A 26,188-nucleotide genomic window follows, 5' to 3' on the forward strand; every position below is an offset into this window, starting at 1 on the left:
GAGCTTATTGTAATACTTGTTATAATGGGAATGGACTGGAGGTATGCTGGTGGGGCGAGCCTCTCACTTGTCAGTCTAGAGTATGTGGTTTTCCTTTGGTCCACATGAGGAAGCCCAGATCTCACTCCACTTACAGGAGTTAGGGATATGTCCACCCAGCCCTGCAGGCTTCACCGGCTGACACCATACTCCATGCCAGCTGTCCAGTTAAAATGGGATCTGCCTGATGAACTTATTGTTCATCACCTGATCTAACGTCCATGCCCATCTTCCTCTACTTTATATGTGGGACCCTACCACAGCACCGCGTGCCAAGCGGTGCCATGTCTGCACCCGGGATCTGAACTGCTTAGTTAACTGCTGCCCCACCGGGCCAGCCCTCATCTTTTATGTTTTTAATCTTTTGTTTTTTTCCTTTTCTGGGTCTTCCCATCCCTGGCTCCACTGGGCCTTCTCCCACCCACTGAATCCCTGGACCTCCACCACCCTCGGCCTCCTGCCCCCGCTGGGCTTCTTCCATCCTCCACAGTTTGAATAAACAAGGTTTGCCTACATCACAGTTTTGCTGAGGGTTCTGAAGGGACCTGTGTGAACAATGAAAACCAAAGGCTCATGGGTTCATTCATTCTTTAAATAAACATTGATTGAGGACTGTGTGTGGCAGGCACTGTAGATGCAAGGTTAAATAAATATTTTCTACCTTTAAGGATCTCAGTTATTAGTAAAGGAATCCTGAAATTTGCAAATACCATGACAGTGCTTTTTAAAACATTAAGGCATTCAGTAAAATTTAATCTATCTCTTTTCCTTGCTTCCATATGGAGCATATGGAGGTGGACTCCTTCACCACACAGATTCAAGCCACTGTCGACTTTGAAAGTGTGTTCCTGAATTTTGATTTTTCCATGGTCACCATTGGGCAGTTGATCTCCACAGCATTTGACACTGGCGACCACCCCGTTAGCGAAATTCTTTCCTCTCCTCCTGTCACCTCTGTAGTCCTTCAACTGAACATTCTGGCTGTAGTTGGAGGTTTCTTTTCCTCTGCTCACACCTACAATATTGGTGTTTTCTAGGTTCCATCCTTAACCATTCTCTTTTCTCTACACCCTTTCCTGGGCAGGCCACAGTGACTTTTCAGTGGGTTTCCCCACCGAGCCTACTCTCTGCCCTACCCTTTTACTTGGTTGATGTGTCTCTCCACCATCCATTTTTCCCTACCGTGTCTGGGTAGGCCCCCTGCGCAGGCTCCTGTAGCTTCCTTGATTTGCCCATCCCCGTATGCAGGACGCTGCCCGCCTGCCCTCCCACCAGCCTGTGCATTCTGAAGGCAGGGACCACGCCTGGGTTGCCCATCTCTGTATCCCCAGTGCCAGCCCTGCATCTAGCCCCGAGCAGGTGTCCCGTAAATGAAACAACGAGTAAAACGGTGTCACAAAAAAGAGCCGGCGTGGCTACACCCGGGGGCAAGAAGCGGGGCGAGACGCCTCAGGGCTGGCGGATCCTGCGGGGTGAGAGTGGGCCCCGCGGAGCACAGCTCGAAGGGCCTGGGCTGGGCGGGAGGGCGTCCGCCGGTGGCTGGCCCCGGTGCAGGGGGCTGAAGACGGCCCGCGCCGGGAAGGAAGGTGTCTCAGAAGCTACCCGGGTAGAGCCACCAGCCCCAGCCATTCGCCCCCGCCGCAGCGGAACTAGGCGCGCCCACCGCCTCCGCCGCGCACTCGCCCTGCGCATCGCTCTTGGCCCCTTCCGGCCACCGTTGCTCTCTGTACCGCCGCGCCCGTGACCCGGAAGAGCATTCTCCTTAGCAACTGAGGGACCGCGGCGCGGCCGGCCTCCCGGGAGCAACGGTGAGGCCCTCCCGCCCCCGTCCCGCGCGCCCCACCTCGACCCTTTCCCAGGACCGACCCCTGGGCTGGCCGGCAGGGCTCCGCGGCGCTTCGCGGGGCACCTGCGGCGGCTGCGCCGGCCGAGGGCCCTCCGCTCCTGGCGTCGCGCCTGCCCACCTCACGCCCCCCGCTCCCCGCAGACCGGCCTCGCAGGCCCGGCTCCTCGCGCCCAGGCCCCGCCGGCCCGCCCCTGGAGCCCAGCGTGGTGCGCGGGGAGGAAAACCGGAGTTAGAGAGCCAGCTGCTGTAGAGAGGACGCCTCCCGGGGCTCGGGTCACCTGTGGGCGCGTGCTTCTGGGTCCTGATCCGGATGTTTGGGACTGGCAGGGATGGGGCGCCTCAGGAGCCTGGGACGGCAGCCTCTTAACTGTAATACTTGATGTTTGCTTGCTGCTTTGCGCTTTCCAAAGCGATATACTTTATCTGCTTTGTTGCTTGTGAGACTCATCTAATTCGACGCTTTGATCCTTTTCCATGGAAGTAGCGTTCCAGTGTTTAGTGACGTGTGGGTAGTAGTCTGTAGTTTAGATGTGGTGTCTTCTAATTTTCTACAGAGGAACTCTCCCTGGGATTCAGTAGGTTTGGGAAGAATTTCTAGTGAAATTTGCTACATGGAAGAAAGTAGGCCAGGTGTTGTTAATACCTCTGGTTTACATTCGAAAACAGACTCGATATAATCTCTATCAAATTTCCAGCTGGCTTTTTTTCAGAAATTGGCAAACTAAAATTTATATGGAAATATAAGGGACTGAAAACCTCCTTTATTTGAGTTGAAGGAACAATATTAAGAAAACACCAAGCCTTATTTGAGCATTGTTGGGTAACGACTTTATATTTAATCCAGTGACGATAGAGCTAAAACTGAGGCATATGAAGAATTTTCGGGGATGACATTATTTGGGAATAAAACACAAGAGTTTATATATCAAAATCCATTATTCAAAGCAGTGTAATTTCATTTCAGTTCTATAAGTACTTGTTAAGCACCTACAGTGTTATTTGCACCTGAAAAGATATATAAGAAACAAGAGACGGCACATATTAAACTATTAGAAAATATAAAATAGCATTTGTTTAAATGCAAAATCGGAGGAGAGATCACTATGGGCTGGAGTTTTCAGGAATACGTTTATGGATTATATTTCTAAAGTATAGATACTGTTTGTCTCTTGATTTCTTTCTAAACTATAAATAAAACTGATATTTGTATTGGAGGGGACAGGGAATCCTAAATAATTTCTTTCCTTACATTCTTAAGGGTTTGGGAAATAGTCCATGTGACATTTTGTAGCCTTTGTTTAAAGCTCTAAGGTCATTTGATTGCAGTATCTATTTCTTTCACTCTTAGCCCAATTATGTCTGGCATTTTTCATTTTTGAGATCTAAAATAATGAGGCTACTGGCAGAGGGCTTTGCTATGTAGAGCTTCTTTCCTTTCCTTCTGCAGTTGGTCTTACTTTCATATGAGACACCACAGTTAGTTACTGTTTCATACATACTTGAGTCTTGTGAAATGTTGTTCTTTATTCATTTGACAGATATTTCCAGAGTCCTTCCCATGTAGCAGGCGCTGTATCAGGGAATACCAGAGCGACAGTTACTCAGCAGCTAGTAGCTTTGCTTTATCTGTGGGGTGTGTGTGCCTTTAACTTATCGGTCTTTGATGCTCAGCATTTGCCTAGAGACATAGAAGGGCCAGAGAAATTTATACAGGCATCTGAATTGACTATTTTTTTAAAAGAGTTGAATAGGGATTTTTGGCTCAATTGCTTTGGGCCTTCTCCAAAGATTCATTTGTGAGGATGCACAGACTCTTAAGGAGACCTCTTACTATGTTTTATTGCTTTCTTACAGGTTTAGTGCCCGTTTATTCACTTACTCAACAAGTGTTTGAGTGCTTACTTGGTACTAGGCGCTGTGGTTGGTGTTGGAAATGGGGAGGAGTGAATGCATGCGTGGTCCCTGTCCCCAGCAGATGGTACCAAATAATCACGTGAATGTAGAACTGCAACTGTGATTGTGTTTGAGTTAGAGAAGTCACAGAAGTGACGTTTGAACTGATATCTGAAAGGTGCTCAGGAAAGGGGGAGTGTTCAGTCAGAGCAAACAGCCAAGGGCAAGCACCCTGTGATGGCAGGGTTTGGGGAGAGGACTGGGACTTAAGGTAGAGCTTTCTGTGTGGAGCAGGGAGAGCGTAGAAGAATCTGGTGGGAGAGGGGCCTGGAGGAATTTTTCTTTATCCTTGGAGTAAAGAGAAGCCTCTACGTGATTTTATTTAGAGATTTAGGCTGGATTGCAAGTGGGGATGACACAATTAGGTTGTGTTTGAGTAGCCTGCTTTGTATTTCTGCCGTTGCTTAGTGTTTGTTGTCTTCTCTTTCCTCATTTTCTCAGCATGCTTGCTCAGCTTTACTGTGGTTGGGGCAGCCTCCCTGTCCCACTAGCAAGTTGTGTCCACGTATTTTTTTAAATTGGGGGAAGAATTTTAGGGATTAGGATTGACACTACTGGTTCGTTGATTTGAAATATTTTTGCATCAGTGTGACTGCTAGGGCACTAATTTCTGTGATTCATTCTTTTTAATTGTGGTTAAGAAAAATACATTATATAAAATTTGCCCTCTTAGCCATTTTTACCTGTACAGTTCAGTGGTGTTAACTATATTTGCGTTGTTGTGTAACAGATCTCTGGGACTTTTTCGTCTTGCAAAGCTAGACTCTGTACCCATTGAACAGCTCCCTATTTCTCCTTCCCTCCAGCTCCTGGCAACCACCCGTCTACTTTCTGTTTCTGTGATTTTGACTACTCTAGATGTCTCCTATAAGTGAAACCCTACGAGATGTGTCTGTTTTTACCTTCATGTTCCTCTCCTAGAATGTCCTTCCTTCTCGCATCAGTCAGTTCAAATCCTGCCAAGTCTTTAGGCCTAGTTCCTCTCCCTTTTCTTTCAGCTTGGATTAATAGACCCAGAGGGGAAGAGACCTTAGAAATCATCCTGTCCAACCTTCTCTTATTATAGACGAGAAAGTAGAGTCCTGGAGAAGTTTCAGTGATTTGCCCAAGGACAGACATCTGGTGAGTAGGGGCAGAGTTGGGACTCAAGCTCTGGTCTTTCAACTCCTGGGTGCCTTTTCTGCTTCGGCCTGCTTACATGTTGCGATTTAATCCTCTGTCCTCTAATTAGACCAGAAGTGCCACTAGGGCACAGAAACTGGTTTCCGTATCCCTACAGCACAATGCTGAGGCGCATGAAATGCCTAGGAAATATTTGCTGATGGATTGATTGTGTTCATGACTTTCATTGCCTGAAAGGTGGCTCCACACAAAATCTTGAACTTCGTCGATTCAGAGCCTTAATTATATTAATCAAATTTACGTTGGTCCCTCTGGAGTCGACGAGTTCTTTCACTTTTGCAGTCAGAGTTGAGACGTGCTCACCTTTTCCTAACGCTCTCTTTATTGCATGTATTTGCCCCTGGCATGTGTGCTTGGGTTCCTCTGCACATTTTGATGAAAATCTAATGAAAAAGCAATCAAAAGTGAAAAACCTAATGCATTAACTTTTTAGGTTAGCTGATTTATTTTGAGGCAAAGGTTTATGCTTATTTGTGAGTTTTATTGCTGCTAAATGTTTTTGAAAGAATCATTCTTATATTACATTTTATAGTGCTCATCTCAGAATGCCTATGGACCGGTTGGTCTTGGACACTGCACTGGAAATGATTTTGAGATGGCTCAGTAGTTTAAGGGCAAAAAAAGTGTGAGAGCGTTTTCTTGTGTGAGGAAGATTTGTAAACTTATTTGCAGTTTCCCCACTTATCCTAGACTTTGTTTTCCTATAATGTAGGACCAGCTTTATAGAATCCAGTTTTTAGAATGTCCTTTTATTTTAACCTTCAAAAAATTTCTTATTTTGGGGGAGTTGCTGTGGGAAAAAAAGTTCATTTTCGTTGAAATACTTCCGAGCCCATATACGAATCAAACTATGGGCCTGGGCTGGATCCGAGATCCCTCTGAAGTCCAGCCGTCTGTGCCATTATTGGTGATGTTGGGGAAACTTGGCCAGAATTCTTGTTGTCTTCACTAGACTGAGGGCGGTGGTGGAACTGCACAAGATGCTCCTTTGTGTCATATGACAGGAGATAGAACGATTTGACAACAAGGACTTTTCAGATGGCGTTTCATTTGGAACCACAGCAAGAACCAGATGCCCCAGAGTTACAATTATGTGAGTAACTCTCGTGTTGAGGCTAGAATTGATCAGTTTAGTCAATTGTTAGTTTAAAAAACTACCTGTTTTCCCCATTTTTTTTATTTTGGTAAAATACTCATAGCATAAAATTTCCCATCTTAACCATTTTTAAGTGTACAGTTCATTGGTTTTAAATACATTCATAATGGGATACGCTAATGGTGGCAGACAAGAGACAGTGTTCATACTGGCGGGAAAAGACTTTCATATGGCACAAAGTACCTTGAAAATGTCTCTGATGAAATCACCTGGGGATAAGGGCTGCTGAGGTACTTTGCCCTCAGAAAAATGCCTTCCTGTTAGAAAATAAAGAGGAGGAAGGGGATTATAATTTTTGGAGACCCTCCTATGTGTCAAGTAATTCACATGCATATATCATTTAATACCAATTCATGTCCAATGAGAAAGGTGATTTGACTCGTTTACTGATGATAAAATTGAGGCTCAGGGAGTTTACTTAAGTCATAAGGCAGTAAGTTTTAGAACCAAAGATGGACCCATGTCTATCTGATTCCTGCAGCATGCTACTTTAAATTCAGTGAAATCGGAACCTGGGCGTGAGAACTCTGGGCCTGAGAACATCAACATAAATACTATAGGGACAATAAAGAAAAGGGCAAGTAATGATGTAGGCTGATATAGTAGGAAGTTACCTGTTCCCTGTGGCTTAACAATCTTTCAAATGAAGGAAAGTAGTTGTTGGAGTGTCTGGTAGACTTGAGAGCTTGGGTACCCAAACCAAGAGGAGGCAGGGAGTTACATGATGCTAACTGAGGAACTCTGCTTTTTAGGTTCCTCTGCAGGCTTTCTGTAATGAAATCGGGTTGTTTCTATTTCCCATTAGGCTTTGATGAAGAAGAGAGGTTTGTCGTGGTTGTCTGGGTGCTGCGGGATTCAGAGAGAAGCCGCAAACCTTGCTGTTTAACTTGACCTCACTTAGAGAACATTTCTCCACATGGGAAATAGTTGCTCCTTTCTCTCTTCGCCATCGTCAGCTGTCATCAGTTTTAAAGGGTTGAGTATGAAACCATAGTGGCAGCTATACCAGGGAGGAGGTAACAGCACGTTGGCATTTTTGTTTAACCCTACTTAAAATAAAATCAACAAGTTACATGGTTTGTATTCTTTTTAGTTATTTTAAGTTTTTAAAATGAAAAAATATTTGAATTGTTCAGAGATGTTTTGCTCCAATAAGACAGTTTTCTTTATGATTTATTGAATTTTGCCATTTCAAATCACTCACTCAATAGTTTGGAAGTAAGGATGGCCTATGAATTTTATGGTTAAAATACACATTATTGACAAGGAATAATTTTAAATGAATGAATTAGGGTCCAATTTGTATTATGAAGGATTATTAATTGTTGGTTAAGACCATATTTTTTAAAAGCTGATTTCAGCTATGGTTGACATACTATAAACTGTACATATTTAAAGCGTACAATTTGTAAACTTTTGACGTATGTGTATACTTATGAGACTCTCATCAGAAACGAGATAGTGAACATATCCATCACCCCCGAAGCTTTCCTCATATCCCTGACTCCTTGACCCGCATCCCAGACAACCACTGATCTTTCTGTCATTATATATTAATTTCATTTCCTAGAATTTCCTAGAATCTTATATAAATGGAATCGTATAGTATGTACTTAGGCTTTTTTCACTCAGCATAATTATTTTGAGATTAATCAGTGTTTTTTAGTCTGTCAGTAGTTGATTCCTCTTTAATGCTGAGTAATATTCCTTTGAATGGCTGTACACAGTTTACTAATACATTGACCTATTTGATGGACATGTTGGTTGGTTCCAGTTTTTAGTTGGTAACAAATAATGCTGCTATGAAAATTTGTGTACAAGTCTTTGTGTGGACATATACTTTTGTTTCTTTGGTTAAATACCGAGGAGTAGAATGGTTGAATCATATGATAGGCATATGCTTAACTTTTAAAGAAACCATCACAATTTTCCAGAGTAGCTGTACTCTTGCACCACCAGCAGTGTATAAGAGATCCAGTTCCTCCACATCCTTGTCAACACTTGGTATGGTCGGTCTTTTACATTTTAGGCATTCTAATAGATATGTAGTGGGATCTCGTTGTGGTTTTACTTTGCATTTCCTTAATGGCTAGTGATGCTGAGCATCTTTTCATGAACTTATTTGCTATCCTTGTAACTTCTTTGGTGAAGTGTCTGTTCAGATCTTTTGTCCATTTTTAATTGGGTTCCGTGTTTTCTTATTACTGAGCTTAGAAGTTCTTAATATATTCTGGAGGTGAGTCCTTTTTCAGACACAGAATTTGCAAATGTTTTCTCTCAGTCTCTTTTTATTCTCTTAATGGTGTCTTTTGAAGAACAGAAATTCTTAATAAAGTCCAATTTATAACTTTTTCTTTTATGGATTGTGCTTTTGTTGCTTTATCTAAGAAATCTTTGCCTAAGTTAATATCACAAAGATATTCTCTTATGTTCTTGAAGTTTTAATTTTAGGTTTTACATTTTGATCTATGATATACTTCGAGCTACTTTTTATGTATAGTGCAAGGTATGGATCAAAGTTCATTTTGTTACTTACGGAATCTAATTGTTCGAACTATTTGTTGAAAAGACTGTTCCTTTACTAAATTGCCTTGTACCTGGGTTGTACCTAGGTTGAAAATCTACTTATATTTCTATTTCTGGGCTCTCTTTTCTGTTCCATTGATCAATTTGTCTATCTTGATGATAATATTACACTGATTTGATTACTGTAGTTTTATTATAAGACGAAGTCAGATAGCGTAAGTCCTTCAACCTTGCTATTCTTTTTCCAGATTTTGGCTTTTTGAGGTCCTTTTCATTTCTATGTTAATTTTAGAATCAGCTTGTCAGCTTTTCCAAAAAGTCTGCTTGAGAATTTGGGGTTGTACTGAATCTGTAGATCAGTTGGGGGGCGGGGATTTCCATCTTAACAATGTTGAGTCTTCCAAACCATGAACATGCTTTGGAGTCTCAATTTATTTAGGTTTTCTTCAGTTTCTCTCAGCAATATTTTGTGGTTTTCACTGGGCAAATCTTGTACACCTTTTGTCATAGTTGTCCCTTTGTATTTCATGTTTTTTGATGCTATTGAAATGGTGGTTTTTTAATTTATATTTTTGACTTGCTAGATTGATTTTTGTACATTGATCTTCTCTGTCAACCAGACTATACTCATTTATTCTAATAGCTTTTTTATAGATTCCATTGGGTTTTCTACATAAAGATTATGTCATCTGCGAATACATACAATTTTACTTTTTCCTTTCTAACTTTCAATTTTTTTCTTATTGCACGGGCTGTAATTCCCAGTACAGTGTTAAGTAGAAGTGGTGGGAGCAGATGTATTTGTCTTGTTGTGATCTTAGGAAAACAGCATTAAGTTTTTTTTTTTTTTAATTAAGGTTATGATAGTTAACACCCTTGTGAAATTACAGTTGTACATCATTATTAGTCATGTTGTAGGTACACCACTTCACCCCTAATGCCCTCCTCCCACCCCCCTTTCCCCTGGCAACCACCGATCAGTTCTCTTTGTCCATATGTTAACTACTACCTGTGAGTGGAGTCATACAGAGTTCGTCTTTCTCTGTCTGGCTTATTTCACTCAACATAATACCCTCAAGGTCTATCCATGTTGTTGTGAATGGGACGACTTCGTCCTTTTTTATGGCTGAGTAGTATTCCATTGTATATATATATACCATATCTTCTTTATCCAATCATCAGTTGCTGGGCACTTAGGTTGGTTCCATGACTTGGCTATTGTGAATAATGCTGCGATGAACATAGGGGTGCATGGGACTTTTGGAATTGCTGATTTCAGGTTCTTAGGCTAGATACCCAGTAGTGGGATGGCTGGGTCATAAGGTATTTCTATTCTTAACTTTTTGAGGAATCTCCATACTGTTTTCCATAGTGGCTGCACCAGTTTGCATTCCCACCAACAGTATATGAGGGTTCCTTTTTCTCTACAGCCTCTCCAACATTTGTCACTCTTAGTTTTGGATATTTTTGCCATTCTAACAGGTGTAAGGTGATATCTTAGTGTAGTTTTGATTTGCATTTCCCTGATGATTAGTGATGATGAGCATCTTTTCATGTGTCTATTGGCCATCCGTATATCTTCTTTGGAGAAATGTCTGTTCATGTCACCTGCCCATTTTGTAATTGGGTTGTTTGATTTTTTATTGTTGAGTTGTGTGAGTTCTTTGTATATTATGGAGATTAACCCTTTGTCGGATAAATAACTTGTGAATATTTTTTCCCAATTAGTGGGCTGTTTTTTTTGTTTCAATCCTGTTTTCCCTTGCCTTGAAGAAGCTCTTTAGTCTGATGAAGTCCCATTTATTTATTCTTTCTATTGTTTCCCTCATGTGAGGGGTTATGGTGTCTGAAAAGATTCTTTTGAAGCTGCTGTCAAAGAGTGTACTGCCGATATTCTCTTCTAGAAGACTTATTGTTTCAGGCCTAATCTTTAGGTCTTTGATCCATTTTGAGTTTATTTTAGTAAATGGTGAAAAAGAAGGGTTGATTTTCATTCTTTTACATGTGGCTGTCCAGTTTTCCCAGCACCATTTGTTGAAGAGACTTTCTTTCCTCCATTGTAGGCCCTCAGCTCCTTTGTCAAAGATTAGGTGTCCATAGATGTGTGGTTTTATTTCTGGACTTTCAATTCTGTTCCATTGATCTGTGCATCTGTTTTTGTACCAGTACCATGCTGTTTTGATTACTGTAGCTTTGTAGTATGTTTTGAAGTCAGGGATTGTGATGCCTCCAGCTTTGTTCTTCTTGCTCAGGATTGCTTTAGCAATTCAGGGTCTTTTGCTGCCCCATATGAATTTTAGGATTCTTTGTTCAATTTCTGTAAAGAATGACATTGGAATTCTGATTGGGATGGCATTGAATCTGTAGATTGCTTTAGGTAGTATGGACATTTTAACTATGTTTATTCTTCCAATCCATGTGCATGGAATGTCTTTCCATCTCTTTATGTCGTCGTCGATTTCTTTCAAGAAGGTCTTGTAGTTTTCGTTGTATAGATCTTTCACTTCCTTGGTTAAATTTATCCCAAGGTATTTTATTCTTTTTGTTGCGATTGTGAATGGGATTGAGTTCTTGAGATCTTTTTCTGTTAGTTCATTGTTAGCATATAGAAATGCTGCTGGTTTATGTATGTTGATTTTATACCCTGCAACTTTGCTGTAGTTGTTGATTGTTTCTAATAGTTTTTCTATGGATTCTTTGGGGTTTTCTATATATAAGATCATGTTGTCTGCAAACAGCAAGAGTTTTACTTCTTCGTTGCCTATTTGGATTCCTTTTATTTCTTTTTCCTGCCGAATTGCTCTGGCCAAAACCTCCAGTACTATGTTGAGTAAGAGTGGTGAAAGTGGGCACCCTTGTCTTGTTCCTGTTCTGAGAGGGATGGGTTTCAGTTTTTGTCCATTGAGTATGATGTTGGCTGTGGGTTTGTCATATATGGCCTTTATTATGTTGAGGTACTTTCCTTCTATACCTATTTTATTGAGGGTTTTTATCATAAATGGATGTTGGATCTTGTCGAATGCTTTCTCTGCATCTATTGAGATGATCATGTGGTTTTTGTTTCTCATTTTGTTAATGTAGTGAATCACGTTGATTGACTTGCGGATGTTGAACCATCCCTGTGTCCCTGGTATAAATCCCACTTGATCATGGTGTATAATCTTTTTGATGTATTGCTGTATTTGGTTTGCCAAAATTTTGTTGAGGATTTTTGCATCTATGTTCATCAGTGATATTGGCCTTTAGTTCTCCTTGTTTGTGTTGTTCTTGTGAGGTTTGGGGATCAGGGTGATGTTGGCTTCATAGAATGTATTAGGGAGTGCTCCATCTTCCTCTATTTTCTGGAATAGTCTGAGAAGGATAGGTATTAAATCTTCTTTGAATGTTTGGTAGAATTCTCCAGAGAAGCCATCTGGTCCTGGACTCTTATTTTTGGGGAGGTTTTTGATTATTGTTTCTATTTCTTTACTTGTGATTGGTCTCTTCAGATTCTCTATTTCTTCCTGATTCAGTTTGAGTAGGTTGTATGAGTCTAGGAATTTATCCATTTATTCTAGGTTGTTCAATTTGTTGGCCTATAGTTTTTCATAGTATTCTCTTATGATCCTTTGTATTTCTTTGGTATGTGTTGTGATTTCTCCTCTCTCGTTTCTAATTTTATTTATCTGAGACTTCATTCTTTTTTATTTAGTGAGTCTGGCTAAGGGTTTGTCGATTTTGTTAATTTTTTCGAAGAACCAACTGTTTGTTTCATTGATCCTTTCTACTGTCTTTTTTGTTTTGATATCATTTATTTCTGCTCTAATTTTTATTATTTCCCTCCTTCTACTGACTTTGGGCTTTGTTCTTCTTTTTCTAATTCTGTTAGGTGTCGTTTGCGGTTGTTTATGTAAGATTTTTCTTGCTTATTGAGGTGAGCCTGTATTGCAATGAATTTCCCTCTTAGGACTGCCTTTGCTGCGTCCCAAATAATTTGTTATGGTGTGTTTTCATTTTCATTTGTCTCCAGATAATATTTGATTTCTTCAATAATCCATTGTTTGTTCCGTAGCATGTTGTTTAGTCTCCACATTTTTGGCCCTTTCCCAGCTTTATTCTTGTAGTTGATTTCTAGTTTCATAGCATTATGATCAGAAAAGATGCTTGATATTATTTCAACCCTCTTGAACTTATTGATGCTTGCTTTGTTTCCCAAGATATGGTCTATCCTTGAGAATGTTCCATGCGTGCTTGAGAAGAATGTGTAACCTGCTGTTTTTGGATGAAGTGTCCTACATATATCTATTAGGTCCATCTGATCTAATTTTTCATTTAATTCTATAATTTCCTTGTTGATTTTCTGTCTGGATGATCTGTCCATTGGTGTTAATGGGGTGTTGAGGTCCCCTACTATTATTATATTGCTGTTAATGTCTCCTTTTAGTTTTGTTAATAGTTTCTTTATGAATTTTGGTGCTCCTGTGTTAGGTGCGTATATATTTATAAGTGTTATGTCATCTTGGTGGAGCGTCCCTTTTATCATTATATACTACCCCTCTTTGTCTTTCATTATCTGTTTTGCTTTGAAGTCTGCTTTGTCTGATATAAGTATGGCAACACCTGCTTTCTTTTGTTCATCATCAGCTTGGAGTATTGTCTTCCATCCCTTCACTTTGAGTCTGTGTTTGCCTTTGGGGCTGAGGTGTGTTTCCTGGAGGCAGCATATTGTTGGATCTTGTTCTTTGATCCATCCTGCCACTCTGTGCCTTTTGATTGGAGAGTTCAATCCATTCACGTTTAGAGTGATTATTGAAACGTGGGGGCCTACTGTTGCCATTTTATCCCTTGTTTTCCGGTTCTTTTGCATTTTGTCCTGATGGAGAGCTGTTACTTTGTGTTATTGTCCTGCTTATCTCCTTTGTTCTGGATTTTGTAACCCCTTTCCTTTTTTTGATTTTTCAGGAATGAGTTTCTTCCTGAGCATTTCTTGAAGAGGAGGTTTTGTGGTGATGAACTCCCTTAACTTTTGTTTATCTGGGAAAGTTTTTATTTCTCCATTGTATTTGAAGGATATTTTCGCTGGGTAGAGTATTCTTGTCTGCAGGTTTTTGTCCTTCAGAGTTTTGAATATTTCATTCCAATCTCTTCTAACCTCTGAGGTCTCTCCTGAGAAATCTGCTGATAGCCTTATGGGGTTTCCTTTGTAAGTTATTTTCTTCTGCCTGGCTGCCCTTAGTATTTTCTCTTTGTTGTTGACTTTTGCTAGTTTCACTACTATATGCCTTGAGGTTGGTCTTCTTGCATTAATAAAGTTTGGAGATCTATTGGCTTCTGTCACATGAAATTCCATCTCTCTTCCCAAGTTTGGACAGTTCTCAGCTATTATTTCTTTGATCAGGCCTTCTGCCCCCTTCTTCTCTTCTCCCACTGGTATACCTATAATCCTTATGTTGCATCTCCTAATTGAGTCTGTTAATTCTCGGAGATTTTCTTCATTTCTGTTTAGTCTTAGTTCTCTCTCCTCCCCTCTCTGCTGTATTTCTATATTCCTATCCTCCAAATTGCTAATTCTGTCCTCCATATTATCGACCCTACTGTTCAGAGAGTCCAGATTTTTCTTAATCTCCTCCATTGTGTTCTTCATCTCCAGTATTTCTAATTGGTTCTTCTTTATAGTGTCAAGCTCTTTTGTGACATAGCTCCTGAACTCATTGAGTTGTCTATTTGAATTCTCTTTTAACTTGTTGAGTTTTTTAATAATGGCAGTTTTGAAATCATCGTCATTTAGGTTATAGATTTCATTGTCTTTGGGATTGTTTTCTGGGTGCTTATCGTTTTCCTTCTGTTCTGGAGATTTAATATATTTTTTCATACTGCTTGATGGCGTGGATTTGTGCCTCTGTGTAGAGATAGAGTTTAGTCGCTGCTTCCACTTGTTGCGACTGGTGTGGTGAGGGGGCAGCTGTTTAGACTGCACCAACCAGGAACCCTGTCAGCTGTTACTGACTGGACCTGGACCCCTCCTCGTAGTCTCACTGGTCCTGTGGGGTCCCTTGTCGGTTGTGGGGGCAATTGCAAGGGGGCCTCAGGCTGCTGGTGCCTACTGCTGCAGCCGACTTAGAAGCGCTCCCTCCTTGTGGTCTGCAGCGGTGTTGTGGGCTTTCCCAACAGCTGGGAGCAGGATCACCTATAATCGCAGCTTTGTCCCTGACAGAGCCCACAAGATGACACTTGTCCGCTATAGGTCCCAGCAGAGCTATGGGTATCTTCTGCAGTCTGTCGTTAGCTCACCTAGCTGTGCTACTTTTGCCCCAGGTCCTTCCCGCCTTGCGATTGCCAGTTGGGACCTCTCCACTAGTGCTGTGCAGAGGGTTTTGCTGAGGCTGATGTAGGAACCTGGAGTTCCCCCCTGGGCTACGTAGCCATTTCACCGGAGCTCCACTCTGCCCCACTCCACTCTCACGGGATCTCTGGGAGCCCCTTGCCTTGTCTGGGACACGGCCAGAGTCCGTGGGCCTGGCGGTGGCTGGTAAGCTGCTGCCTTGTGGGGAATTCTGCTCTAGGGAGCTTCCTGGTGTTCCGAATGCTGGGCGGGGCCTCCCCACCAATGGCGAGCAGAGGCCCTCCCTGCTGGGTGGGTGCGGGACCCTGGAGTGTCCCCCCGGGCCGCAGAGCTGGGTGCTGGAGCTCCACCCAGTCCCCAAGCACGTCCACGGGAAGTCCAGGCACCCTCTGCACTGACCCGTGCAGGGCCGGAGACCGTGGGCCCAGCTGCAGCTGGCGGTCTGGTGCCATGCTGGGGAATCCGCCTGCCGGGAGCTTTCCTTTGTCCTGGATTCTGGGTGGGGCCTCCCTGCTAATGGCGAGCAGAGGCTTTCCCTGCCAGGGAGGTGCGGGACCCTGGAGCCTCCCCCCGGGCTGCAGAGCTGGGTGCTGGAGCTCCAACTGTGTCCCCAAGCACGTCCACGGGAAGTCCGGACGCCCCCTGCACTGACCCATGCGCTGGAGACCGTGGGCCCAGCAGCAGCTTGCGGTCTGGTAGCATTAAGTTTTTCACTGTGAAGTGTGATGATAGCTGTAGGCTTTTTGTATATGCTCTTTGTCAGTGAGGAAGTTTCCTTCTATTCCGAGTTTGTTGGAAATTTTTATCAGAAACTAAGTTGGATTTTTGTCAAATGCTTTTTTCTGAATCTGCTGAGATGATCATATGTTTTTTCATTTTTAGTTTGTTAATATGGTGAATTACATTGACTTTCAAATAGTAGAACTAACCTTGCATTCCTGAGATAAACCCTACTTGGTCCTGATGTATTATTCTTTTTATTTATTTTTGGTATTGATTTCCTAAATTTTGTTAAAAATTTTTGCATCTATGGTTATTACAGATATTGGTTTGAAGTGTTTTTTTTTGGTAATTTCTTTTTGTTTTGGTATCAGTAATTGTGGCAACCTTGAATGAGTTGGGAAGTGTTCCCTTTCCTTTAATTTTCTGGAATAGTTTGCTTCTGTTATTTTCGTTTTGCTTTAAGGGCTTCCTTTAACATTTCTGGTAGTGAGATTTGCTGGTGATGATTATTTCAGCTTTCACATATCTGAAACAGTTTGTATTTTGCCTTTTTAAAAAAAATTCTTTTAAGATTGGCACTTGAGCTAACATCTGTTGCCTGTCTTTTTTTCCCCCTTGTTCTTCTCCCCACAGCCCCCCAGTATGTAGTTGTATATTCTAGTTGTAGATCCTTCTGGCTCTAGTATATGGGATGCCACCTCAGCATGGCTTGGTGAGTGGCGCTAGGTCTGCGCCCAGGATCCGAACTGGCAAAACCTTGGGCCACCAAAGTGGAGTGTGTGGACTTAACCACTCAGTCACAGGGCTGGCCCCTTGCCTTTGTTTTGGAAAGATGTATTTGCTGTATAAAGATTTCTAGATTGGCAGTTTTTTTTCCTATCAGTGTTATAAAGACTTTGACTCACTCTCTTCTACCTTGCTTGTTTCCTAAGAAGGAAATAAAATAATGTGCTGGGCTAGAAGGAGAACTGGCGGAGATTTATTTAGATCCTGGTTTCTTAGCCTCAGCACTGTTGACATGTTGGACTGGGTAATTCTTTGTTGGGGGAAGAGACCTGTGCTCTGCATTGTAGGAATTTAGCAGCAGCCAGAGCCTCTGCCCTTCAGATACTATGGTACCTTCCCCAGTTGTGACAGTCAAAAATGTCTCTAGACATTCCCCTATGTCCCTGGGGGAGAGGAGGGGCAAAATTGCCCCCAGTTGAGGACCACTGGTTCTTACATTGGGCGGTCAGGGAAGGCTTTGTTTTGGGAGAAAATTTCTTTGTGATTCAGATAAAAATTTCATAGAATGATGAGGTTCTCTTCTATTCAGTTGTTCACTCAATTGGATCTTTTACCTGACAAGCTGAGATTACAAAATGAATTAAAGAGGCCGGCCCAATGGCACAATGGTTAAGTGCACACATTCTGGTTCTCAGTGGCCTAGGGTTCGCTGGTTTGGATCCTGGGTGCAGACATGGCACCGCTTGGCCTGCCATGCTGTGGTGGGCGGGCCACATATAAAGTAGAGGAAAATGGGTGTGGATGTTAGCTGAGGGCTAATCTTCCTCAAAAAAAAAGAAAAAAGAATAACAAATATGGTGCTCAGTGGGAGAACTGAAGAATATGTTGTTTTGGAGAAGCTTATTACAGATGCATAGTCATTATGTTCCTGGGGAAAATTTTTAAATATTTAAAAAATGTACATGATTTATATAAAGAATTAAAAAATAAAAAATAGAACAAAGTTCTGTATTATACAGAGTTTTGTAATTGATTATTAGTGGAGTATAATAAAAAGGCTATTAATTTTTACATATTGTATTTGGACACTACTGAACTCATACTCTAATACTTTTTCAGTTGATTGTATTGGATTTTCTAGGTAGACAATGATTTCATTTATAAGTGATCATTTTGTCTGTTTTCTAATATTTGTATTACCTCTTGTATATGGTAATGACTAGCTCCTTTATTTTTTTTTTTTTAAGATTGGCACCTGAGCTAACATCTGTTGCCAGTCTTTCTTTTTTTTTCTTCTCCTCCTCCTCAAAGCCCCCCAGTACATAGTTGTATATTCTAGCTGCAGGTCCTTCTGGTTGTGCTGTGTGGGACGCCGCCTCAGAATGGCCTGATGAGCAGTGCCATGTCCGCACCCAGGATCTGAACTAGTGAAACCCTGGGCTGCCGAAGCGGAGTGCGCAAACTCAAACACTCGGCCACGGGGCCAGCCCTTCCTTTAGAACGGTGTGAAATAACGCTGTCATAGCTGGCACCCTCTTCCTGTTCTTGAGGATAATAGGAACGCCTCTCGTGCTTCATCATTATTCACAAGTTATTTCTGTTGCTATTTTTTAACTTTTTTCCTTTTTTTTATTTTTAAATTAAGCTTTTTATTTTGAGATACTTGTAGAATCACATGCACTTGTAAGAAATAATACTGGAGAGATCCTGTGTATACTTCACCCAGTTTCCTTTTGTGCAACTATGGTATAATACCACAGCTAGGAAATTGATGTCAGTACAATCCGCCCAGCTGGTTCTGATTTCAGCAGTTTTACTTGTGCTCCTGTGTGTGTGTGTGTGTGTTTAGTTCTGTCACATCTGTAGATTTGTGTGACCACCACCACAGTCAAGATGCAGAATAGTTCTTCACAAGGAGCTCTTATGCTACCCTTTCAGTAGCTCCAGCCATCTCCCTCCCTCTCTGCCTCTCTGCCTCCTGGCAACCACTAACCCTTCTCTGTCTCTCTGATTTGCCATTTCAAGAATGCTGTACAGATGGAACCATATAGTACATAACCTTTGAGATCGGCTTTTTTCACTCAACATAGTTCTTTTCGATTCATCCAGGTTACTGCTTGTTCCTTTTTATTGTGAGTAGTGTTCCATGGCATGGGGGTCCCACAGCTTGTTTAACCGTTCTTCTGTGGAAGGACATCTGAGTTGTTTTCACTGTTTGACTATTATGAATAAAGTTGCTATGAACATTCATGTGTAGGTTTTTGGTGAATGTAAGTTTTTATTTCTTTGGGATACATGCCCATGAGTGCATATACCCTTTACTTAGATTTACCTGTTGTTAACATTTTGCCCCATTTTCTTTATTGTTTGTGTTCTGTCTCTCTCTCTCTGTCTCTCCAGACACACGTATAAACTTTTTTCCTGAACTGCTTGAGAGTAAACTGCATACGTGATTGCCCCTAAATACTATAGTGAGTATTTTCCAAGAATAAGGATATTTTCTTACATACCCAAAGATAAGTTATCAACTTAGTTAATTTATCATTGATACAACTTTGATTATATCTACCATCTGTTACAGTTTGTCAGTTAATCCAGTAATTAATGTCCTTTAGCATCTTTTCCCCTCTAGCACAGGATCTAATGTAGGATCACACATGGTATTTAGTTGTCCTGTTTCTTTTGTCTCTAATCTGGAACAGTTCTAAAGCCTTTCTTTGTCTTTCATGACATTGGTATTTTTGACAAATACAGTCCTCTTTTTTTAAAAAATGGGATGTTCCTCATTTGGTTTGTCTGATGTTTCCTCATGATTAGATTCAAGTTATGTATTATTCTTGGCCTGAATACTGCATAAAAGGTGTTGTTTCCTTGATAAATACATCTTATCAGATTAGAAAAATTTCTTTTTAGTCCTAGTTTACTAAGAAGTCTTAATTAAGAATGGGTGTTGAGTGCACATTGTTAGAGGTTGGAGTTGAGGCCACTGGCTGGTGATGAACTCGCAAGTATAGGTAGGGTGCTACATGAGGGGCTGGGGTCTCTGGCCTGGTGAGTGGAGTTTGCTAGTAATACTTGCTACAGGTTAAAAAAAGGTGTTTGACTTGATCAACGGGCCTTTTGGCTTCTATCCTGATGGTGATTTGGTTCTATTCTGTTATATATGAACAGATTTCAAAATGTGAATCATGCTTGCATTCTTAGAATAAACATTGTATACCATGCATTCATGGTATCTAATTTTTTTAATCTAATGTTGGATTAAATTTTTTATCTTTTTATTCTGGGTTTTGCATTTATGTTCATAAAAATTCTTCTGTATTTCTGTATGTGAAGGAGTGTGTGTTCTGTCTTTGTCAGATTTGGTATCAGCATTATTTAGCCTCATAGAATAAAATGAAAAGTTTTTTTAACGCTCCCCTCCCCAAAGTTTAAATAACATTGAAATTACCTGTCTCTAAAACCATCTGGGCCTGGTGCATTTTGCAGTGTGGATGGATCTTTGTTGGCATTTTCTGGTTCCTTCTCTGGTTAAAGATCTGTTTAGGTTTTTACCTTTTCTTAGGTTATTTCCCTGTCCTGCTTTCCATTGCTCTTAGGATAAAGACCCAGGCTTTGGGGCTGGCCTAGTGGTTGGGTTCGCGCTCTCTGCTTCAGTGGCCCAGGGTTTCACAGGTTTGCATCCTGGGCACGGACCTGGCCCCGCTTGTCAGGCCATGCTGGGGTGGCGTCCCACGTGCCAAGGCTGGAAGGACCCACGACTAAAAATATATACAGCTTTGTGCTGGGTAGCTTTGGGGAGAAGAAGGAAAAATAAAATCTTAAAAAAAAAAAGACCCAGGCTTTGCATTTGTGGTCCTGTACTCTTTATCCTGCCTAAGTGTTGTCACCATTCATCCTTTTATTTCATTACTCAAGCTAGATTTTTCCCTCTTCTTATGTCCATACAGAGTCTTACAATTCTGTTCTTAATTTGCATTTTGAATCTGTCTCCTTTTTTTTCATCCCTGCTGCTGCCTGGACCCTTCCAGTTGTCTTAACAGGTTTCTCAGTCTCCAGTCTCTCCTTCCAAGCCAGCCTCTGCAGTGATCATGGTAAAATGCAAATCTGATCATGTTAGGGCCCTGCTCAGAATCCTTTGGTAGGTCCAGGGCAAAGCCTTACCCCAGTGCTTCTGATTTGGGTACAAGACTTCTCTTGCCTATCCCTGTTTTCCAACTTCTAGCTTCCATCAGCTCCCCAGCAGTCCCGCTGCACCTCATTACCCAGAATTTCGTTGCCCATGCTCTTCACTGTTTGCTCTCCAGAGCGTGCCCTCTGACCCTCTCCTCAGCCTGGTGCGTTCCTCTTTATCCTTCAGCATTTCTCACAAGCCTTTTTTTGTGAAGCCTTCCTGGAGGAGACTTCTTCACCAACAGAATTTATCAACTCCTCTCCATGCAGCTACCTTACCTTTGTCCTTTGTGACTGTAGTTACATTTTATTGAAACTGTTTTTCACATCTCTCTTTTTCTGCTGTATCCTGTGAGCTTTTTAAGGGCGGAGACTGTGTCTTCAACTTTACATGTGTTATTAGCACAGTGCTTGGCACCATAGAGTCTCAGATGTTAGTTGAGTGAGTTCAAGGTGTATTTAGAGGATTGTGAGAAACTAATTTTATTGAAGCAGAGGGTTCTTACAGGAGTATGGAAGATGCTAAGCCAGGGTGGGCCAACAGATTATGATGCAACTTGAGTGTTTGGCTAAGGAGTTTGGACTTTGTTAGCAAGAGGCGTAGAGGAAGGAGGCCAGAGGAGGGAAGGTCATTTATTATTGTGCTACAGAGACTGGTTAAAGTACCAGCATAGTGTTAAGGTTATTTTAGATTTTTTAGTGTGGGTGCTGGTTTAGCAAATAAATAAAGATTGCTGCCAAGGTAAAATAAGTGACCTTAACATTAATAATAGCAAATGCTTATTGAGTGCTTGCTATCCGCCGGGCACTGTTCTGAGAACTTTTCATATATGACCTCGTTTAGTACTCAAGACAGCTCTGCAAGGGAGGTTTTATTACTGGCTCTTTTAGATGGTGAAACAGGCATCAAATAACTTACCCAAAGCCACAGCTTTTAAGTGGTAGAACCTGGGCATTTGGCTGCAGAAGCCTCTTAACCACTGCAGTCTTCTGTTAATCTTCTAGCTTATTGTAGTAGCACTTGGCCTTCCAGAAATTGGCATTTTAACCTTGAACTAAGAACCGGGGAAACTATTTTCCATATTAGCTGACATCAGCAAGTATTATTTGATTTGTTTTACAGTGGATGATCCATTTTGTGATGGCTTCAAATGTTTCCTCTGATGCCTCAAGTGGGAGCTAAAATTAAGCGTATTCTGCATCTGGTTAGCATTTAAGGTACTTTTTGAAATTATAAAATATTTGAAATGAAGTTTTAAATATCAAACAGCTGGTTATCCTAGCAAGTTAGAAATAAGAGTTTAGAGGAAACCCTGTTAAGTTGTCCGGCCCATGTCCTTCAGGCCAGGTAAGGATTGTTTCTTCCAGCACTTTCTTCAGTGCTTGGTCCAGTTTTTGTTAATTGTCTCAAAGAAAGAGCTCCACTATCCCTGAAGGCAGGCAGTTCTTTATCTCTCATCTGTCTAGGAGTTTTACTTTGTAATTAGATGTGGAGATTAAAATGTGCTTTATTCTTTCTAAGTTTGTTTGAAGGTCACTGCCATCCGAAGTAACACAAAATACATGTGTATGCATTTGCCAAGGTTACATTTGCTGTGGGAATCCAAACTTTGAATTTCTTCACATCTGAATTAATGAAATGTGCACAAAGGCTTGGTATAAATATAGGTTTTATATTTTACGTGCATCTCGAGGTAGCAAGATCTTAGCGATATAGCTTCCTTGTAAATGACAAGTTGAACGCTGGCAGCCTGAAGTTTGAAATAATCTAAGATTCTGAACTTTGCCATGGAGCTGATGTCCCATGCTCTGCTCCTCTACTCAGGAGGTCTGCGTCAGCTCTGGGAAACTGGAGCTCTCGGGTGGAAGTGGAGACCCAGCTTATTTCCCTGGGGCCTGTAGACCTCAGGTTTGTTTTGTCTTCCTGAGAAGCAGAGATTCCAGTGCTGCTGTTTTGAGTTCTTTTTTTTCTTTTTCTTTCTTTCTTTCTTTTTTTTTTTTTTTGGTGAGGAAGATTGGCCCTGAGCTAACATCTGTGCCCATCTTCCTCTATTTTGTATGTGAGACACCACTGCCACAGCATGGCTTGATGAGCAGTGTGTAGGTCTGTTCCTGGGATCCAAACCTGTGAACCCCAGGCCTCTGAAGCAGAGTATGTGAACTTAACCACTACGCCACCAGGCAGGCCCCTGAGTTCTCTTTTTGAAGCAGCAAGGAGAAGAAATGCCACATGTCTGTCTTAGTTGCGTTTCAATCCTTTTGAAATTATTTTGGTGGTTTTTTTTAGATTGTCTTATTTCTCTGCTGTCTTCCTGAAGTTATTAACTATTAAATCCATGCTCATGCACTTGTGGGTGGTAGAGATTTTTATCTGCGAAGTGTAGAATTTTGAAAAGCTGCCTACGCGAGAGTCACCATCTTTCAAACTCATTCCCACTGAATGGTGTGAATCTGGAACATAATTTCTCTACAGAAAGGAGTAGTGTGTCTTTGGAGGGCCTCTCTCAGGTCGCCCAGTACAGGACAGTCAGCTGACAGATCAGATCTAACATCGGCAGGTTGGCTTAGGGGTCATTAAGGTTTCCCCATCTTTCTCTCTGTGGTCTGGATTTGGTCTTAGTCATTTTGCTATTGAGAATTTTGTGTCCTGCATTCCTCTAGGTGCCTTGAATAATGCTAGAACTCTTGTTCATGACTTTGAGGGGACAGCACAGCTGCTTGTAACTGTGCTTGTCTTCCTCTGGGAGTGTTCTGCTAGACATGACGGGGACCTTGTGTTGTAGGCAGAACATGGTCCTTAGCGAGGCCTTACCTCACTTGGGGGTGAACGAGTCTGTAGGTAGTAAATTCCAGATTTTTGTGGCTGCAGCCCTGAGAGTAGGTGTTGGTCTACCAACACTCTTCCAAGAAGAAAGTAATGCTGTAACTGGGAGATTTTTTTTTTTTAAATAAAGAACTAATATGGAAGCCAGGTTGATATTAATCTCTTGTGTAAAATAAGAAAATAGTTTTCATGGAAACTGACATTTTATTTGAAATAATATGAACCTAGGGAAAACTACTTTCAATTCCTGTATGTTTTAGTCACTTTGTTCAGTTGATTATAGATTCTGAAAGTCGCATATTTTTCCAAATTGCCATGGTAAAATTGGCCGTGTGGGTAAGCTGTGCAATTCTTTTTTCTTTGTCTTACTAGGTTTGAGGTTAGTGTCTGTGGGTAGATGATGGCTTCTATTACCATCTGAATTATGCATAGAGCTGGTGCATGAGTTGTTTTTCAGGTCTATTAGTAAACAGCTGCTTCTGTGTCACAGCATGAAATTGGGATTACACCTGTGTGATAACCTTGCTTCATAAAATTTATGCTTTATGTAAGTAAAGGCCCTAAGTGATGATAGTAGTTATTGCTGAATAGAATAGTTTGCCATTTATGACCTGTAATTTAGAGTTTTTAAAAGGGAATTTAAAATCTTCCTACGTGCTTAAGTATAGTTTAGTACATGTATGTGTATATGGGAGAGATGAGTGTGTGTGTGTGTGTGTGTGTGTAGGAGTACGTGAAATAATGTTGGCTATTAATTGGTAATTATTGAATTTGAATGATGAGCATGCATTCATTACATCATTGTTTCTACTTTTTATATGTTTTTAAATTTCCAAAGGAAAAAGATAAAAAAGTCTCCCCAAAAAGTAATGAAGAAATGTGATAAGATCCTAGAAAGACTTTATTTGGTAGCACAGACTAGGAGTTAATGAAATTCATGTCATGATTTCTGGTACCTTCTAGGGTGGCTTTTTCAGTGCTGCGGAAGTACTGTGCTGAATTATTTCAGGAGAGAGAATATTATTTTATACTGTTATTGCCAAGTTTGTTGGTCACAGCAGAGATATTCCAGTGTGACCACTCACACATTCTGAAAATAAAACCCTTTGTTTTTTTATAAGACACTTTCTTTTGGTATTTGGAGCTGGGCAAAAGTTCTGACACCAATGGGTGCCTTCCTGTGCTTCTTTAGATTCTGATTTCCAATAATGAAATGAATTTTTTATTTAGTCCCTATTCTTTTAGATTTCACAAGTTTCTCTGTCTGTTCCTTCCCCTACTGGATGCAGAGAGATTTCTTTTGGTACTTGTGTTTGACCTGAGCCTTTTATTGCTTTGTCTAGAATTTGTCTCCAAAGTCTGCACATTTATCCCAAAAAGAGAAGATAGGATAAATTTCAGGGGATTGAAAGTGCCAATTGGTAGGAAAGTCTTTAAAGCATAAGAAGTAATCTTATTCATTCCAATTTAGTAATTCTGTTAATGACTTTAATCGTAGTAATAAAATAGTGGAGAGAAACATGAGATTGAATTTATAATATAATCCTGTAAAAAGAAATGAAGCTATTTGTTGAAAAATGAATCAGGTTCCATCTCACAACATTTTGGGATCTTAAATTTGAGAAAGCCCTGGGTGATCTCTTTTGATTTTGGTTTTGTATGCTGCCTCATTGGAAATCTTACATTTGTTGTGTTATTTATGACTAGAACTCTGGTACTTCAGTGACATGAAGATGATTCTATTCTGTCTTTATTGGACAGGGAAATGATATTTAGATCCACCCTAGGGATATCCTATTAATGCACTTCTTGCCTTATCTGAATTACTCCTATGTATTATCAAGATGTGAAAATATTAAACTGCAGAATTTGGATAAATCTTATAATAGGCACTGAGATTCTAGGGTGTTATATGAATTTATAAAAGAATTTCATAAGCAGGGGAAAGACAGTTCAATTGTCTTTAAGGGCTTTCTTACATTCTGGGATATGGAAAAATGTTTTAGAATTTTGAGGACAGTTTTTATTATTATCTTTTAAAATTAGAGTTGAGAAACATTACACAGACTTTTCATTCTTTTTCTTTAGTGTCAAGGTATATTGCCAAACTCTGTCTTTTTAATTCCCATTGTGACGTTAGGCCATGGTAAGTTATCATCATGTTGTCAAAACATTTATTAACTGTCTACTTTGTAGGGCACTGTGTAGAAACAGGCATAGGACTCCGGCTCTTCAGTAGTTTATGGCTGTTGAGGAGTAACAGGGCAGCTCTTTTAACTACTTCATTCAGTAAACACTTCCTGAGTGCCTGCTGTGTGTCAGCCCTACTAGGCCCTGGGGATACAGTGGTGACCAGATGGACAGGTCCCCACGCTCTTGGAGCTTATGTCTTAGGATCTTAATACTTAATGTGCTGAATGCCTAATTGCTCAGGACTTTACAAGGGAGATATTACTTTGTTCTGGTATGTTAGGAAAGTCTGTATTGAGAGGGTAGGACTTGAACTGGACAGGAAGTAGAATGTTTATTTCGCAGTGCATATGCTGTGGAACCTGCTGTAAAGGGTTTTGTGGTCAAATAAACATGGAAAACAGCATACTATGGGATTGTGGAGAAGGGATCCCAAGAGCTAGAGAAATTAGGTGAGGTTCACAGAAGGGAGAGGATATGAAGTTTGAGCTGTTCTTTAATGGGTACAATTTTAAGAGTGCAGTTGGA

General features: G+C 41.0%; 1 protein-coding gene across 27 annotated transcripts in view; it reads left to right on the plus strand.

Annotated features, from left to right (window-relative positions):
- The first annotated feature begins 1,321 nt into the window (after positions 1-1,321).
- DIS3L2 (DIS3 like 3'-5' exoribonuclease 2) overlaps positions 1,322-26,188 on the plus strand; it is a 344,241-nt gene continuing 319,374 nt past the window's right edge. For 4 of the 27 annotated variants that reach the window (XR_011540208.1, XM_070620198.1, XM_070620165.1 and 1 more), the window contains exons 1-2: positions 1,756-1,847; positions 4,905-4,960. The gene's annotated coding sequence lies outside the window, so the exon portion shown is untranslated. Of the gene's footprint in view, positions 2,255-4,836; positions 4,961-6,981; positions 7,253-21,769; positions 21,865-26,188 lie in introns of all 27 variants that reach the window. The other 23 variants (XM_070620176.1, XM_070620190.1, XM_070620171.1 and 20 more) reach the window with 19 other exon arrangements.

The sequence above is a fragment of the Equus przewalskii genome, chromosome 5 (genome assembly GCF_037783145.1).
Source record: "Equus przewalskii isolate Varuska chromosome 5, EquPr2, whole genome shotgun sequence".
In the NCBI taxonomy this organism is placed as follows: Eukaryota; Metazoa; Chordata; class Mammalia; order Perissodactyla; family Equidae; genus Equus; species Equus przewalskii.